The 17,842-nt window shown below is 36.1% G+C and overlaps 1 long non-coding RNA gene across 1 annotated transcript in view; it reads left to right on the top strand.

Annotated features, from left to right (window-relative positions):
- The window catches only part of LOC106509214, a 406,803-nt gene continuing 391,703 nt past the window's right edge, over positions 2,743-17,842 (top strand). Inside the window, exon 1 of the long non-coding RNA XR_002336987.1 lies at positions 2,743-3,941. This is a non-coding gene — a long non-coding RNA (uncharacterized LOC106509214). The remainder of the gene's footprint in view (positions 3,942-17,842) is intronic.

Raw genomic sequence — 17,842 nt, 5'->3', positions numbered from 1 at the left:
GGAAATTCATTAGTTCCAGTTTTCCTGATTAGAAGGATTAACACATTTCACAATATAAATAGTATTTTTGTATTTGCACATGTCTCATTGTCTGAAAAATATGGAGGCCACGGTTTTTGGAAGCAGTTCACACTTTACTTTTAATAGGCCATTTAGAGACCAAAGGATTAAGACTCCATTGTTACTAAATTTCTTATTGGTCTAAGGTGATGCAGTAGGTATCCTTATAAACCCATTTGTAGGAGGGCAAAGCCTATATTCAAAGTTATGGATAATGCCATAGAGTAGGATTCATCTGGTATTTATGTAAAACAATTGCTGTGGATTTTCTAAGTATAATTTTTGATTTGAAATTTTTAGTGGTCATCCTGAGAACTAAATGTTTAATTTACATTTGGTAGTGAAGTTAAGTATATTAAAATAACCTATTACTCACAACTCATTGGCTTGGTAGGGACACAGTGCATTCTTGAAGGACGTCTTTAGGATATGTGTTATTAATTATAATAATTGCAAGTAATTATTACACTTTTGATTATCTCAAAATTCCATTCAAGTGTTTACTGTTTTGAACTTCTGTTTGGGAAGAATTCTTTATATTTAATGTCAAACTTTCTTGCTCTGAAGGAAAGAAATTTGAAGCTGCGGTAGAACTAGCCTTTCAATAGTTTGGAATGTGTTTGATGATGTTTCTTGTGAAATAAAGATGGAAAAATTCTCTAGAAAATATTGACTTGTACATGGATAAAGTGAGATTATAGTTATGAAACTTTTGTGCATAACTTGCTTGAACTAATATCCTTAGTGTATGGTTATATTTCATAAATATACTTGATTAGAGCAAAGAAGAACTAAGCCTGGTAGTAGATCAGGATCCACCTATTGGGGAAAACCAGAAAATAGGAGCGAGAGGTTTTTAATGGTTCATTTTTAGCTGAGAAAAATTCAGTATGGAGTAATTAAGGTCAGCTAGAGAAAGAATTATGATTAAGTGAGTTAACAGATATTGTTGAAGGCAAATCAGTTAGAACTGATTTGTTAATGTATTTGAAGGCAATAAACCAATTATATGGTCTCTTTACTAAATTATTGTGACAGTAGTAGAAGATATCTGGAATGAAATGGATGGGATGATAAGGTTAGTGGTAATTAGACCTTCATTAAATCCTAACACTAAAGAGGAACTATATACGTTAGTGATAGCTTAATTCTATAAAATTTGCTATTAAAAATTGATAGAGGGAGTTCCCGTCGTGGCGCAGTGGTTAACGAATCCGACTAGGAACCATGAGGTTGCGGGTTCGGTCCCTGCCCTTGCTCAGTGGGTTAATGATCCGGCGTTGCCGGGTTAACGATCCGGCGTTGCCGCGTTGCCGTGAGCTGTGGTGTAGGTTGCAGACGCGGCTTGGATCCCGCGTTGCTGTGGCTCTGGCGTGGGCTGGTGGCTACAGCTCCGATTCGACCCCTAGGCCTGGGAACCTCCATATGCCGCGGGAGCAGCCCAAGAAATGGAAAAAAGACCAAAAAAAAAAAAAATTGATAGAATGTTGGCATTGCTAAAATTAGACAGGTACTGACTTGTGTAAAGGGTTGCAGCAAGTGGGCTTGAATAAAAAGACTGTACTCCAAAACTCAGTTGAAATTCCAGATAAAGTATAAGAGTAATAAATCATATTTTAAAAGGATTTTACAGTATACTGAATGTTTTCCCATACATTTCACATTCATTTGGTTCCTATCAGAACTCTGGGGGATAGTAGCCCAGGTTTATGTCATTTTTACAAATAAGGTGGTGAAGGCTCACAGAGGCTAACAACTTGCTAAAAGGGACTGAATTAACAGTAGTGGGACTTCAGTCTATGCTTCCTTACCAAATTGCCTTTGTTCACTCTATTAGCTTCCTGTAGCTGCTGTAACAAATTACCACGAGCTGGGTGGTATAAACAATAGAAATCTATTCCCTCCCAGTTCTGGAGGCCGGAAGTCTGAAATTAAGGTGTCAGGGCTACACTCCCTCTGGAGGCTCTGGGGGAGAATTCGTTCTTTGCCTCTTTCAGCTTCTGGTGATTGTTGGCACTCCTTGGCTTGTGGTCATCTCACTCCAGTCTCTGCCTCTGTAGTCGCAAAGCATGTTCTTTCTTTGTTCTGTGTCTTTTCCTCTTATGCTTGTCTCACATCTCTCTGTCTCACTTTTATAAGGTTAGATTCTTATAAGAACTTACTTTAAGACGCCCCGCTTATTTATGGATTTAGGACCCACCCAGATAAGCCAGGATTATTTCCTCATCTCAAGATGCTTAATTGTACCTGCAAAGATCCTTTATTCAAATAAAGTAACATACACAACTTCCAGGTATTAGGACAGGTATATATCTTTTCATGGACCACCAGTTCAACCCACTACATTCATTATATGGCATTTAATTCTATATCTTCCTTTGGATTGAAGAAACTATCTTCTGTCTGAAGATGGGCAATAAGCTAGGGAATTTTTAACTAGTATGTAGAGAGGAACATTTAAAATATTTCTGGTTTGGGAGTTCTTGTTGTGGCGCAGTGGTTAACGAATCCGACTAGGAACCATGAGGGGTTGAGGGTTCCATCCCTGGCCTTGCTCAGTGGGTTAAGGATCCGGCGTTGCCGTGAGCCGTGGTGTAGGTTGCAGATGCGGCTTGGATCCAGCGGCTATAGCTCCGATTCGACCCCTGGCCTGGGAACCTCCATATGCCGAGGGAGCAACCCTAGAAAATGGCAAAAAGACAAAAAAAAAAAAAAAAAAAAAAAAATTCTAGTTTGTGCTAAGTACTTAGTAGCTAGAATTGAATTAATTAACATAAGAGTTCTACCAAGTCATTATACCAGCTTTGCATTTGCAGAACTATTCAAAAATGGGACTAAATTAAAGTATCATCTGAGTATTCATGATTGACAATATTAAAAATTGATTTGTTTCTTGTATAATTGGACTAAAAGGTGTGTGTGTGTGAGAGAGAGAGAGAGCGAGTGGGTGTGGTATTTTGGTAATGGCTTGTTAGTAGGATAAGTTTCTTATATCATGGGGCATTCTCATTTGGGTATATCTCATCAAGATACATGTTTGTAAACTCTTTGAGGGAAGGGACTTGGTGTGTCTTGTTCATAGACTCCTGGTATAGTTCCTAACACATAGATGTGCTCAAAGAATTTGATGAATGAATGAAATAACTTTTTATGACACTCAAATCAGGCAACCTCAAGTCCCATAGTGTTTCACTTTTTGGAGGGTCCTGAATAACAGTAAGATTGTAGGAGAGTCCTTACTAACTTCAAGAAATTCCACTGAGTCCTTTTACTTTTTTTTTGGTTTCACCTGTGGCGTGTGGAAATTCCGGGGCCAGGGTCAAATCTCTCCACAAGAGAACTCCAAGCCTATTTGCTTTTGACAGAGCCTACAATTTTTTTCTTCTCTGATAGTCTTCACTTTAGGACAAAGAAACTGTTGTCATTGCCTTGCTCATGTTAATAAAAATTAATCAGTGAGATTCCTTCTGCCCATCATTTCACTTCTCATTAGCATGGAGCTCAGGTAGCACTAGAGAGGCATTCTGGTGGATTAGTCCAGCCAGCTCTTCAGGTCATTAGTGCTACATCTAAAGCTCTGGGGAGGGAGCAGCCTTTTGCTCACTCAAAAGTGTGTAGGGTTTTGACTCTCTGATATAGCTTCAGTGTTAATGGAGAGAAGTTGGATGACTCAAATAATGTGCCAGACCCTTCCATGTGTTATCTCAAATACTGCTTCCCAACAACATTAGAAGTTAAGTACTATCATCATCCCTGTTTTACAGAAGCACAAAGAAGTTAAGTACTTGCCCAAGTTCACACCAAGATTTGAACCCAGGTAGTCTTACTTCAGAGACTACGTTTTTATCCGTGGCCATTGCCAACCTCATGCTCATTCATTTGTAAGTAACCTGTTCTTTCTTTCTGAAAGCTTGTTTTTTCTTTATTCTTAAATTTAAGAAATTTCATGAGATTATGTTTAAATATATTCCTTTTTTTTTTTTTTTTTTTTTGGTCCTCATTTATCCTGCCTGGCACTCAGTGAATGCCTTTGATCTAACAACTCTAGTCTCCTAAGGGAAGTTTTCTTGTACTATGTTTTTGTTATTTTTTTTAATTAAAATTTTTTTTTTTTAGTTTTAGAGCTGTGCCTGTGGCTTATGGAAGTTCCTAGGTCAGAGCTCTATACTGCAGCTGCAGCAACACTGGATTCTTTAACCCATTGAGTGGAATTGAACTTGCACCTCTATAGTGACCTGAGCCGCTGTAGTTGGGTTCTTAACCCACTGTGCCATGGCAGTAACTCCTCTTGTATTATGTTTTGATTATTGCTTTCTCCAGTATGGTCTTTGCTGTTTCTCTGAACTTTATTTACAGTTAGGCATCAGAGAGGCCTTCTGCTCTCTGGTTCTTTCTTTTTTTCATTCAGGAATTCCATTTATTTTTATTTTTGCCCTGGATAGTGTGGTAACTCATTTTGCTTGCTTTTCCACATAGCAAATTTGTTCTTCAGAAACATCTTCAGAAACTTCCTCATTCGAAATTTAAATTTTATAAATCATGTTTAAAGAATTTCCCAGTCTATTATTTTGTTTTGGTTATTTTTTTGCATTCAATATCATATAAAATGCCATAACCATAAAAGTTAACCCGATTTATTTTAGAAATGTGAGGTTATTTAAACATTAGGAAATATTAGTGTAATATACCACTTTAATAGATAAAAGGAAAAAATCTTAGGGTCATTTCCATAGATATTATAAAGGTATCTGGTAAGTCCATAATCATTCTTGGAATTCCTGTCATGGCACAGTGAAAACGAATCCAACTAGGAACCATGAGGTTGTGAGTTCGATCCCTGCCTTCGCTCAGTGGGTTAAGGATCCTGTGTTGCCGTGAGCTGTGGTGTAGGTCACAGATGTGGCTTGGATCCTGTGTTGCTGTGGCTGTGGCGTAGGCCAGCAGCTGCAGCTCCAGTTAGACGCCTAGCCTGGGAACCTCCATATGCCACGGGTGTGGTCCTAAAAAGAGAAAAAGACAAAAACAAACAAAGAAACAAACAAAAAACCCCAAACCATTCTTGATTTCAAAAAAAAGAAACAAAAGCAGCTCTTGGTAATCCAGGAAATGAAGGGTACTTTTTTAATAGCCATTGTCATATCCAACATTGAAATACTTAAGCAACATTTCCCAAGTGTGTTCTTCTGAACTGTGGATCTGGTGTTTGATATAAAAAGGGATATCTTGATATTTTAATTAGGGTAAAGCAAGATGTTATAACATACAAACATCTTAGCAGCCTAATACAATAGAAATTTATTTCTCCCTCATGTAATAGTCCAATGCGGTTGTTTCTGGTTGATAGACAGTTTTTCTCTATATGATGATTCAGGAACTCATGTTTCTTGCATCATGGGCTCTCTCTTTGATTAGGGTCTTGAAATCGGTTTCCAGCTGGTGGAAAAGCAAAGAAAGGGTGGAAAATGCACATTTTTTCTCAATTGCTTTGGCCTGGATGTGACACAGATTTCTGTTCACATTACTTATTCCATTGACCAGACAAGTTACCTCACCTGTCTGCAAGGTGTGTGGTGGTGGTGAGGAAATGGGAAATAGTAGCTGGCTGGGCTCCCACAGGTAGAGAAGTCAGTAGACCTTCTCATTTGTAGTTGGCAGGAGTAGAAATTAAGACCATCTCACTGGAGGACACTGTGGTAATATCTATGAAATTAAAAACATACATATTCTTTGACCTTAAAACTTCACTCCTAGCAATTATTCTCCATATATATTCACAAATGTGTACATACTTACATTTTAAGGATATATCTAGCAATGCTGTAATAGCAAAAGGTTGGAAATATTCTGAATGTCCATCAAAGGGGACTGGATGAGTACTGTATCTACACAGTGGAACACTCTGCAACAACTAATAGGAATAGGGCAATGGTATGTGTACTGCCTGGGGGAAGAAAAACAAAGTACAAAGCTGTGTGTACTGCTACCATTTATTTAAAAAGAAATATGTACACACACATGCTCATATAGTCATAGAATATTTGTGGAATGATCACAAGAAAAGAGTGGTTGCTTCTGTTTAAAACTATAAGGTAATGGGGGATGGGAGGGAGGCATGCTTTTACTGTAAATTTACTCTTTTTGTGATATGCATCTTTTAAAATAAATATAAAAGTCAGTTTTAGAACTATAGTAAATAACATGGAAAGATGGTTGTAATATATTGTTGCCTGAAAAAAGCTGCTTGCCGAAAATAATGTAAAATGTGGTCTTATTTCTATAAATAAATAAAAAATTTAAATGACATATACAAAAACATGGTGGTTTATTTGTGTTTTTTCTTATCTGTATTTTCTTTTAATAATGAACATGTATCACCTTTGTAACATTAAAAAATTATGAAAATAAAAAAATACAACGAAAACTTTCCCTAAGAAAAACAACAAAACAACAAAAAAACCTTTTCGTAGGAGTCTCAGTTAACCTCGCTATAAAATCTTCCTTCACTTTTCCTTTTAAGATTAATGAATGCCTCTTTTTTGCCTCCATGCTACATTTTCATACACTTATCATACTCTGAATTGCATTATCATGTACACATTTGGCTCACCTGCTCTTTGCATTCTTTAAGAATCTAGACCATACCAAATGTATCCAGGAATCCCTGTCAGTGCCAAGAACAGTGTCTTTCCTGTGACAGGTGTGCACTAAATATTGAGTTGGTACTGACAACTCAGTACTGAAAGTAGGGAACACTATGAGTACAGTGATTGTGAATTTTGTTCTTGTCTGATGTAGACTATATTCAATGCTGTACCAGATTCACTGACTCTTTAGTGATGCCATTGGCTTCTTTGGTGCAAAGTATATGGGTCAAAAATTTCCTTTCTAAAATGATATTGGTTGTCTTCAGGGATTGCTGTCTCTGCATCATAAATTAGTATGGGTGTGTCATAGAAATATATGTAAAAATGATATACACTTAAAGAAATGTATAAGAGTAATGAAACTGCTGATGACATGGTCTCTGCTCTGATACAGTTGAGGCACTCCTATCTGCTTGGTATTTTAATTTTAGAGCAGTTTTCTCTTACTTCTCTCTTCACACTATTTTCCTTTTTCCATTTCTGTCTGTTGGATATAACCCCTCTGTACACATTGCTGTGTTTTTGATGGGGTCATCATGGATTCTTTGTGAATGAGAAGAAATGCAAATAGAAGAATTGGGAATTGATAACATTACTTGCAGTTGTATGATTTTTTACATTGAAAATTGCTTGAGAATAGATTTGATTGGGTTCTCTGCAATTCCCACTTTTATTGCCACAGTGACTTTATCCTCCGTGTTTCTTTCCTATGTTCTAGTCATAGAGGTTTACTTACTATACTTCCAAGGTTCCTTTTATGGCTTTTCCTCAACCTTTTTCTTATTGGAATGTCCTCTGTGTGTATCCATTGATCCAGGCATCAATTCAGATGCCACCTCTTCAAAGAAGTATTTGCCATCCTCTCAAATAGTTTCACTCTTTATTCATTTTTCCATTAAATTGTTATACCTCCATTAGAACACTTATTACAGTTCATTAATGTGTTTATTCATTCTGTGAGCATTCATTGAATATCTACTGTGCGTGTCTTGTTTTTGAAACTAGGATAGGAGACTGCTACAGCAGTCTGTCCTCAAGAAGCTTACAGAAGCTGGAGTTCCCTTCATGGCTCAGTGGTTAACGAATCCGACTAGGAACCATGTGGTTTTGGGTTCAATACCTCGATCAGTGGGTTAAAGATCCGGAGTTGCTGTGAGCTGTGGTGTAGGTCGCAGACGCGGCTCGGATCCCGTGTTGCTGTGGCTCTGGCGTAGGCCAGCGGCTACAGCTCCAATTAGACCCCTAGCCTGGGAACCTCCATATGTTGCGGGTGCGGCCCTAGAAAAGACAAAAAGACAAAAAAAAAAAAAAAAAGCTTACAGAATAGTGGAGAACAGTTTTAGTACAATGTAATAAGTACAACGAGTATGTGCAGGATTCTGTGGGAGCATAGAGAGGGAGAGTCTCATCTAGCAGGGGTGGATATTTCAGAAAGATTTGAGTTGAATAGCATCATGTAGGTCATGGAGATAATGAAATGTCTTGCACATCTGAAAGATGATAAGTAGCTCAGTTAGGCTGGAGTGTGGATGGGGGAAGTGGCAGGAGATGAGGCCAGTGAGGCAAGAAAGGGTGGAATCCTGGCGAGTCTTGTGTGCAAAGCTAAGGATGTGAGCTTTCTCAAAGCAGTGTAGAGCGCCTGAAGGATTTTAGTGTGGGGAGTGATGTAAGTAAGTCTTGATTTCTGTGAGTTTCTTGAGGAAAGGAATCAAGTCTTATACATCAGTATATCTCTTTAGCGCCTAATAAAGAGCTTAGTACATAATAAAGAGGCTCAGTAAGGTTGAATTGGATTTGTTAGTTACTGCTTCAGTTTTTTTTTAAATTTTATTTTCCCACTGTACAGCAAGGGGATCAAGTTATCCTTACATGTATACATTACATTTTTTCCCCACCCTTTGTTTAGTTTTTTTTTTTAATGAATTGATTTGTCTGAAATAGTAATAGCGTTGAACATTCTTTGTACTCCATCAAGTCTGCAAGCATTATTTTACCTAATCTTTACAACTACTGTCTAAGATAGGTAGAGTGGCTTAGAGGGTTTAAATGAGGGGGCTGTAGTATAATATTTACATTGTTTAGGGTTGAATTTCAGCTCCTCAATATACTAGTTTTGGACCTGAAAGTTTCATATTTGCCTCAATTTCCTCATCTGATAATGGTAATAATGATACATACCTCATACCTCATAAGATGTGAGGATTAATGATACATGTAAAGTGCTTGGCCCTAAAGTGGTAAGGGATTGAATGCTCAATAAATGTAATTCTTGGCTGTTAAGAGACATACTCCAAAGACACAAGAAATTGGTGGTGAATCCCAGGGTGAACAAGACAATCTGATTTAAGCATCTTTACTATACTATAACTGCTTTTGGGTTATAGAGAGATGATTAAAGGTGGGTTCTAAGCGGTGAAACAAAATATCAATCAAGATGAGAAATACTATTTAGGGCAGGACATTCTTAGAGGCTCTTACCCTCACTTAACACTTCTTTGCTACCCTGCCTGCATATAAAGGACTTATGTGAGAAATACATCTCTATAATTTTGGTAAATGACATTAATTCCAGATTCATAATGCACATGGCTAATGAACCTGGAGAAATCTCACAAAGGTCTCCCTTTAGGAGTTGGTCTACTAGTGCTGACACCTGGGATACCATGTCAAGTCTTGTTGCTCTGTTTGCCATCTCCATACTCCCTAGATTTTTCCAACTTTAGGACCCAAGTGGGAGTCTTATGTTGGAGGATGTTGTGCAAACCACATGCGTAAAGAAAATAATTTACATTTTTCCTTTCTTAGCTTCTGGAACATCAGTGATTCCACCCTCCCACTTCTATTGGGCAGAAATTGAGGTATTCTCCTTATGCTCCCTCATCTTCTCCAAAACTCACCACGCGTGTGTGCGCGCGCGTACACACACACACACACACACACACACACACACTCTCTTTGCTATACATGTCAGAAGGATCCAGCATAACTACTTTTTTTTTTCTGATTCAAGGACCTGAGAATATACAAAGCCTTTAGTAATAAAGAAGCCCACCAGCATTTCACCTTCTCTATTCCTACCCTTTCCACTCATGACTGTCATTTAGCTTCCTTTTCTCTGTTTCTGTGCTCACCATTATATCTGTCTATCCCTTGCACAATGTCTAGTATATAGTAAGCATTCAATAAACAGTTTCTGAGAGAATTAAAAAAGACAAGATGTATATTCAGTATCTTAATGATATTCAATTACAGAAGAATTTGCAAAAAATTATTGCCTTTAAGGTTTTTTTTTTTTTTTTTTTTTTTTTTTTTTTTAGGGCTGCGCTCACAGCATATGGAGGTTCCTAGGCTAGGGGTTGAATCAGAGCTGCAGCCATTGGCCTACACCACAGCTACAGCAATGCCAGATCTGAGCTGCCTCTGTGAACTACACCACAGCTTGTGGCAATGCTGGATCCTTAACCCACTGAGCAAGGCCAGGGATCAAACCTGCATCCTCATGGATGCTACTCAGATTCATTTCCTCTGAGCCATGACAGGAACTCTTTTTTTTTTTTTTTTTTTTTAATTTTTATGAGAGTAGACTGTCCTTAGCACTTGGGCGCCATCTTCCACTGCCACATTAGAGCTCCCACAACTTCTAGATTTATTCAGTCACTCTGAGTATATAGCTCTGGTGGTAAAGGAACTGAATGAATGCCCCATAAATTCAGGAGGAGATCTTCAGGCTGGAGGCAGATCTATCTCATGGGATTTGTTATTTTTCTAAGTTCTTTGTTTCCACAGATTTAAGTTAATTTAAGTCCATAAATCATTGGAGACATACTGTTAAAAAGGGGTGAGAAAAAAGTAGAAGATAACCAGAAAACCCAAGTTCATTGTTTTCACTTACTTTTTAGGTTTAAAACCTCCTTGGAAATCACTGGCTTCTACAAACTTCCAACCTGGAGGACAGCAGATCTAATTCTTTTAGTTTCCAGTTTTTGAACTTCTTGCTTACATTTTCAGTTATATTTGAAATTGTAGTAATCTTCTCCCCTTATTTTCTTTCTGCTTAAGCTGTCTCATATACCTTTTCTCCCAATAACTTTGATAATTTTTTAGAATTTTTAATTAGGTCACATTGGTTGACATCACTTACTGATCAGGGTGTTAAAACCTGCAAAATTATAGCTATAGATATCTGGGGCCACAGCCCACAATAAATAACCTTCATACTTCTGATACCCATAAGCATTCAAATTTACATAGATAGCGATGCTGAGACAACTCCTGTCTCACTGATTTCCTAGGCAAACCTTTAAAAATGTGAAAAAGAGGCTTAAACTTTAGGACCTTATCCTTTCCTAAAAGTTCAGACCACATTCATCTGGGCCATGATGATGCACCAGTAGACTATTTAGACATTTTTAAAGCAGTGAACCTAGTCCTTTAGGACTTTGATTGGCCCTTGATCTCATCCAATGTACTGTGATAAGCAGAGATAATCTGTATCCAAAGACAAAGAACATCTGCTACCAGAGTCCAAGTATTGTGTGTGTGTGTGTGTCTACAACCTGGAGGTTGTCCCCAATATTTTGAGAGAAAGTGATACCCAGGCTTGAATTTGGTGTGCTTCACACATAAAATTTGTTCACAGCTTGCGCCGTCTCCAAGTCACCTTAAGAAATTAGAAAAAGATGACCAATTAAATCCAAAGCAAGTAGATAAAAAGCAGAAATTAGCCAAATAGAAAAGATGCAATTAATAGAGAAAAGTAAGAAATCCAAAAGTTTGTCCTTTGAAAGTATAATAAAACTGATGAACCCTTACTATGACTGATAAGGAAAGAAAACAAATTACCATAATCAGGAATGAAAGAGGAATATCACTATAGACCATACTGACATTGAAAGATTAATAAAGGAATATTATATAAATTTTATGCCAATAAATTAAAGAAATTAGAAGCTTTCAAATTCCTTTAAAACACAACTTACTAAAGCTAATACAAGATGGAATAGAAAATCTGAATAGCCCTATATCTATTTAAAATTCTGAATTTGTGATAAAAATCCTTCCTGTGAAGAAAACTACAGGTCCAGATGGTCTCTCTGGTGAATATTATCAAACATTTAAAGAAGAAATAATATGAATGTAAAATTCAGAAAATAGAGGAGAGAACATTTCCGAACTCATTTTTATGAAGCAAGCATTACCTACATACCAAAGCCTATGAAAAATATTTCAGAAAAAGAAAATTGCTGATCAGTATTCCTGGTGATCATAGATACTGCAATAGACTGAAGGTTTGTGTCCCTCCAAAATTCATATGTTGAAATCCTAATGCCAAATGTGATGGAGAAGTCAGCAGTCTGCAATCCGGAAGAGGGCAGATCCTGCATCTCCTGGTGCCTTGATCTTGTATTATCATAGTCTCCAGAATTGTGAAAAATGAATGTTTATTGTTTAAAGTCACCCAGTATATGGTATTCTGTTATAATAGCCTGAACTAAGACAGAAATAAAAATCCTTAAAGAAATATCATCAGGTTGGAGTTCCAGTTGTGGCTCAGCAGGTTAAGAACCCAACTAACATCCATGAGGAGGTTCAATCCCTGGCCTTGCTCGGTGTGTCAAGGATCCAGCATTGCCACAAGCTGTGGCATAGGTCACAGATGCAGCTCAGATCCTGTGCTGCTGTGGCTGTGGTGTAGGCCGGCAGCTATAGCTCTGATTCGACTCTAGCCTGGGAACTTCCTTATGCCTCAGGTGTGACCCTGGGGGGGGGGGATAAAATCACCAGGTTGAATCTAGGCATATAGAAAAAAGCCAACACATCATGATCAAGTGGGGATTAGTCCAGGAAAACAAAATTGTTTAACCCCATAATTAATGTATTTCACATTTTAACATAAGAAAGGAGAAAACCTATATAATCCTTTCAATAAATACAGAAAAAGCATTTCACAAAATTCAACAATTTTTAACCTAGCCAATCAAGAATAAAAAGAAATTCTGTTCATCAGATTAAAGAATCTACAAAACACCTATAGCAGCATCATATTTAACACTGAAATACTGAAGGCCTTCCCCCATGATGGGAAAAAAGTACGGATGGCCCCTCTCTTACTATTTCAGTTTAATATTGCACTGGCACTCCCAGCTGTTGCAATGAGGCAAGAAAAAGAAATAAAAGATATAAAGCCTAGAAATGACATATATCTGTACATAGAATATCGTAAGGAATCGGCAAAACAACTACTTGTACTTATAAATGAATTTAGAAAGGTTGCAGAACACAAAGTCAATTGTATTTTTATAGGTCAGCTGCAAAAAATTGGTAAATGTAATTAAGAATATAATTTTATATCAGGTAACACCAAAACTCATATAATACTTGAAGTGGATCATAGACCCAAATGTGAAATCAAAAACTGTAAAGCTTCTAGAAGAAAACACACACTTGAATTAGGCAAAAATTTCCTGGAGAAAGCATAAATAGCTTTAAACAGATGGAAAAAATTGATAAATTGGAATTCAAAACTTTTGCTCATCAAAAGTTACCACAAGAAAAATGAAAAGGGAAGACACAGACTGGAGAAAATGCTTATAATACACATATCTCATACAAACAAATAGTAAATAGACAACCCAATACAAAATGGTCAAAAGACTTGAACAAGTTGTTCACAAGGGAAGATGTACAAATAGCCAATAAGCACATTAAATTGCTCATTACCACCAGTCTTTAGGGAAAATGCAAATTAAAATTACAATGAGATACCATTTCATATCCTTTAGAATGGCTAATGTTAAAAAGCTAGACAATGTCAACTGTTAATAAGAGTGTGGAGAAGTTACTGGTGGGAGTATAAAATTATAAAATCATTTTGGAAAAAATTTGGCACTTTCTTGAAAAATTAATCATATACCTGTTCTGTGGCCCAGAAATTCCACTTCTAGGTATTTATACAGAAGAAATACAAACATGTGCCTGCAAAAGGGCATTCAAAAGAATGTTCACAGAAACTTTATTTATACTAACCCCAAACAGGAAATGACCCAAATATCCATCAACAGAAGGATAAATTATGGTATAATTCATATAAAAAATACCACTCAGCAAGAAAAAAGAATAAACTACCAATATACGCAGCAACAAGAGCAAATCCCCAAAACATCATGTTGAGTGACAGAAGCCAGACACAAAATAATAACATACTGAATGATTCTATTTATAGAAAATTCTACAAGAGGGAAAGTTTATGTTGATAGATATAAGAACAGTGGTTGCCTTTGGGAGTATATGGTAACTTTCTAGAGTGATGAAAATGTTCAATATCTTGATTGGTGTGTTAGTTATATGGAGGTATGCATTCATCAAAACTCATCAGGTTGTACACCTCAGGTTAGGCATTTCATTGTATGTATGTTTTACCTCTGTAAAAACCAAACGGTTAACTATATGCCATTGTAACAACCACCAAGGGGTGTTAAATATGAAGTTGGGCAAAAATTATAGTAAAGGATAAACAAATGGATGGTATTACCATCAGATATAGATTTCAGGGCAAAAGCATTATGTGAAATATTAACTAAAATACTGTATTTTGCATTGATAAAAGGTAGAATTTATAAGAAATATTTGTGTCTGGAGGATACAGCACTGAAATATATAAAGAAAAACATTATAAATACTAAGGGTATTTGAGATGATCACAATAACAAACTCAGTAATGACAGAATAAATGAAGAATAAGTGGATAAGGACATGAGGATATATAAAATTAAAAGAGAAACAAATAAAAATGATATATACTAAACTCTATGTGCTAGAAAGAGACAATCTACATTGTTTCCCAATGTCCACATTAAACATTTATAAAATGTGATTATGGAGTTTCCATCGTGGCTTGGCAGAAACGAATCTGACTAGTATGCAAGAGGATGCGGGTTCGATCCCTGGCCTCACTTAGTGGGTTAAGGATCTAGCATTGCTGTGGCTATGGTGCAGGCTGGCAGCTACAGCTCTGATTCAACCACTGGCTTGGGAACCTCCATACGTTGTGGGTGCAGCCCTGAAAAGATAAAAAAAAAAAAAAAAAAAGCAATTATATAGTGGCCTGGATAGGAAACTTTAATTTCTAAGGGCACAAAATGTATAGGCCACAATCTCTGACTACATGCCATAAAAACTTGAAATTGTAGAGGTGGAAATGAAGAAAATACAAAGACAGGAAATGGTGGAAATCATTAGGCCTGTGGTGTAATTGAGATTGCCCCCAAAACATTCTCTAGGATGTGGTCTGAGCCCTAGTAACTCACCTGTTATCTTGCTAGTTGTAGAAATTTAACTTGATAAACATTAATCACTGTAACCTTGAAAGTATAATTTGTATGACTTTTTAAAAACTATACACTTTTATTTTATTTTATTTTTTAGGGTTGTACCTGCAAGATATGAAAGTTCCCAAGTTAGGTGTTGAGTCCAAATCTGAGCTGCAGCTGCTGGCCTCCACCACAGTCTTAGCCACAGCAATGTGGGATCTCTAGCCACATCTGCGAAGTACTCCGCAGCTTACTTAAAGGGGCGGATTCTTAACCCGCTGAGTGAGGCCAGGGATCAAACCCACATTCTCATGGATACTAGTTGGGTTCATTACCTTTGAGCCACAATGGAAACTCCAAATACACAGTTTTTAAAAAGTACAGTACTTTTTAAAAAGCTTTAAGTACCTGTGATGAGAATGATTACTTGGAAGACATATAATTCTATAAAACTCATATTCAATTTTTTTGAAATTTATTAAAGCCAAAAAATTAAACTGTTAGAATAAATCAAAAGACATTCTCCTAAATCACTTTTTAAGGCAAAGAGAAAATGTATACATTAATGACAATGACAACTATTCCTAAAAACTTAAGGGTATGGCCAAAGCAGTATTTACCAGATTTGCTGCCTTAAACATATATTTAATATTAAATATGAAAAAGGGAAGAATAAATGACAAAATTAGAAATAGTGATTATTAACTAAGGATATAGGAGATATAAACTAACAAAGTTAAATGTGAAAATTACAGAATTGGTAAACATAAAGAGAGTGGAATCATAAATCCATTTAGTATGTTGAGAAAAATCAAACAAAGTCTCTGATAAGACCAGTCAAGGAAGAAGAAAGGAAAACCCAATCAAGTTGGAAATGGGCATGAAACCATTAATTGTGAGTGAGATCACTGGTGAACACAATTCTCATCTTCAAGCTAAAGGGTCTAAAAATCATGATAAAATGGCTGAATTTCTATGAAAAAAACAAGTTTCCAAAGTTAATTAAAGAAGATCTGCACATGCTAGGACCCATGCTAGGAACTGTAAAGATTGTCAGAGAACTGTAAAGATTGTCAGAGAACTGTAAAGATTGTCAGAGAACTATTCCTTCCAGAGAACTATTCCTTCCAGAAAGCATGGGTCTTTGTTCAAGGAACAGATGCTTCTTTTATTAAGTATATATTTTGGATTTTAGAAATCTCAATTCATTTTTTTGAGGCAGACATAATTCTGATACTTAAATCTGACAAAACTAATGTAGACATACAACTGAATCAATTTCGCCTATGAAAATCTATGTAAATATTCTATAGGAATATTAGAAAATTGATTCTTATACTGTGTTAAACATGTTATTACCATCTAATGTAAGACTTTTTTCAGGAATTTGTGGATAGTTCAACATGAAATTCATTAATGTAATTTATTATTAAATAGTCTGAAAGAGGAATAAGCATGATGCCAAAAAGGCATTTAATACAATTTACTATCCATTATTGATAAAAATCTGAGTAACATAGGACTGAAAGGTGATTTTCCCAACATACAAAACCTAATCATGAGAAACTAGGAATAAACTTAATGATGAAACCTTAGAAACATTTGATTAAAGGTGCCAAATATCACTGAAAATCTTTAATATTCTTATGGGGGTTCCTAGCCATTGTTTTAAATAGAAAAATAAGTGTAAATACTGGAAATGAAAAGACAAAATTACTGTTACCCAGAAAAATAGTTAGAAAATATAAATAAATCAAATGAAAAACTTTAGAGTTAATATGAATTAGGCTGTCTGGTTTGTGTGTGCTCATACACACACATATAATTTCATATCATATATATATATACACATATATGTGCATGTATATGTGCATGTATATATGTGTGTATGTATGTATGTTGGTTTCCCATGCATATATGGACCAATACAAACTAATAAATGCCAACATAAATCAGCTAGAAAATTAAATTGAAAAAAAAGATTTCTTTCACAATTGCAATAAATAAGAGACCTACAAAATAATTTAGCAAGAAGTATGAAGGACTATATGAAGAAAGCAATAAAACTTCATGAGGGACAAGAGAAGACTTGAAGAAGTGGAGAGACAGACCATATTTCTGGATAAGACTCAAAATGATAAAAATGTGAAGTTCCTTTAAATTTGTCATTAAGTTCTAACCAAAATAAAAATGATAGGTATTGGGAATTTGACAAAGTGAAGCTATGATTTGTTCTGTGTGAAACTGGTTCAGAAGTAGGCAGATCACAAGAATAGCATCAAAAGTGTAGAAGCAGTCACAGGTGTATATAACTTACAATAACACATAATGAAGTTATACATTCATATGATAGGAAAAATGCTGTATTATAAAAGAACAGCATCAGGTGGGGCACTAGTTAACTTAAGAAAAAGCATTGTGGAGCTTTCTAATTCCTATTGCTCTGAAGATGTCAGATTCCTCCAACTTCCATTATCTTTCCTATCCTTTGGAACCAGCTGCAATGAGTTCCATTACCTTTTTGTTCAAAATTTCTTTCATATTCTTTCTTGGACTCAGTTTTATTTTCTTTCTCACTATCCCTTCCCTGGATCTATTTTCCAGCTGGTTATTCTCTCCCTTTCCAATATAAGACCTTGCAAGTCTTTTTTGGCTTCATGCCTTATCTACCTTAAACAGGCCTTGTTACTGGATTGGACAAAACAGTCTTTTCTTGAGGCATTCTGAGGGTTGTGAGTGATTGTGGTCAATTCTCATTAGACAACTGCAGAGTTTCCTTTGTGGTCTAACGGAGAAGAGGCTGTGAATACTCAGGTGTTGATATTTTTG

This window comes from Sus scrofa, chromosome 1 (assembly GCF_000003025.6).
Source record: "Sus scrofa isolate TJ Tabasco breed Duroc chromosome 1, Sscrofa11.1, whole genome shotgun sequence".
Classification (NCBI taxonomy): Eukaryota; Metazoa; Chordata; class Mammalia; order Artiodactyla; family Suidae; genus Sus; species Sus scrofa.
The sequence above is the reverse complement of the archived record's forward strand: the minus strand, read 5'-3'. Positions and strand labels throughout refer to the sequence as shown.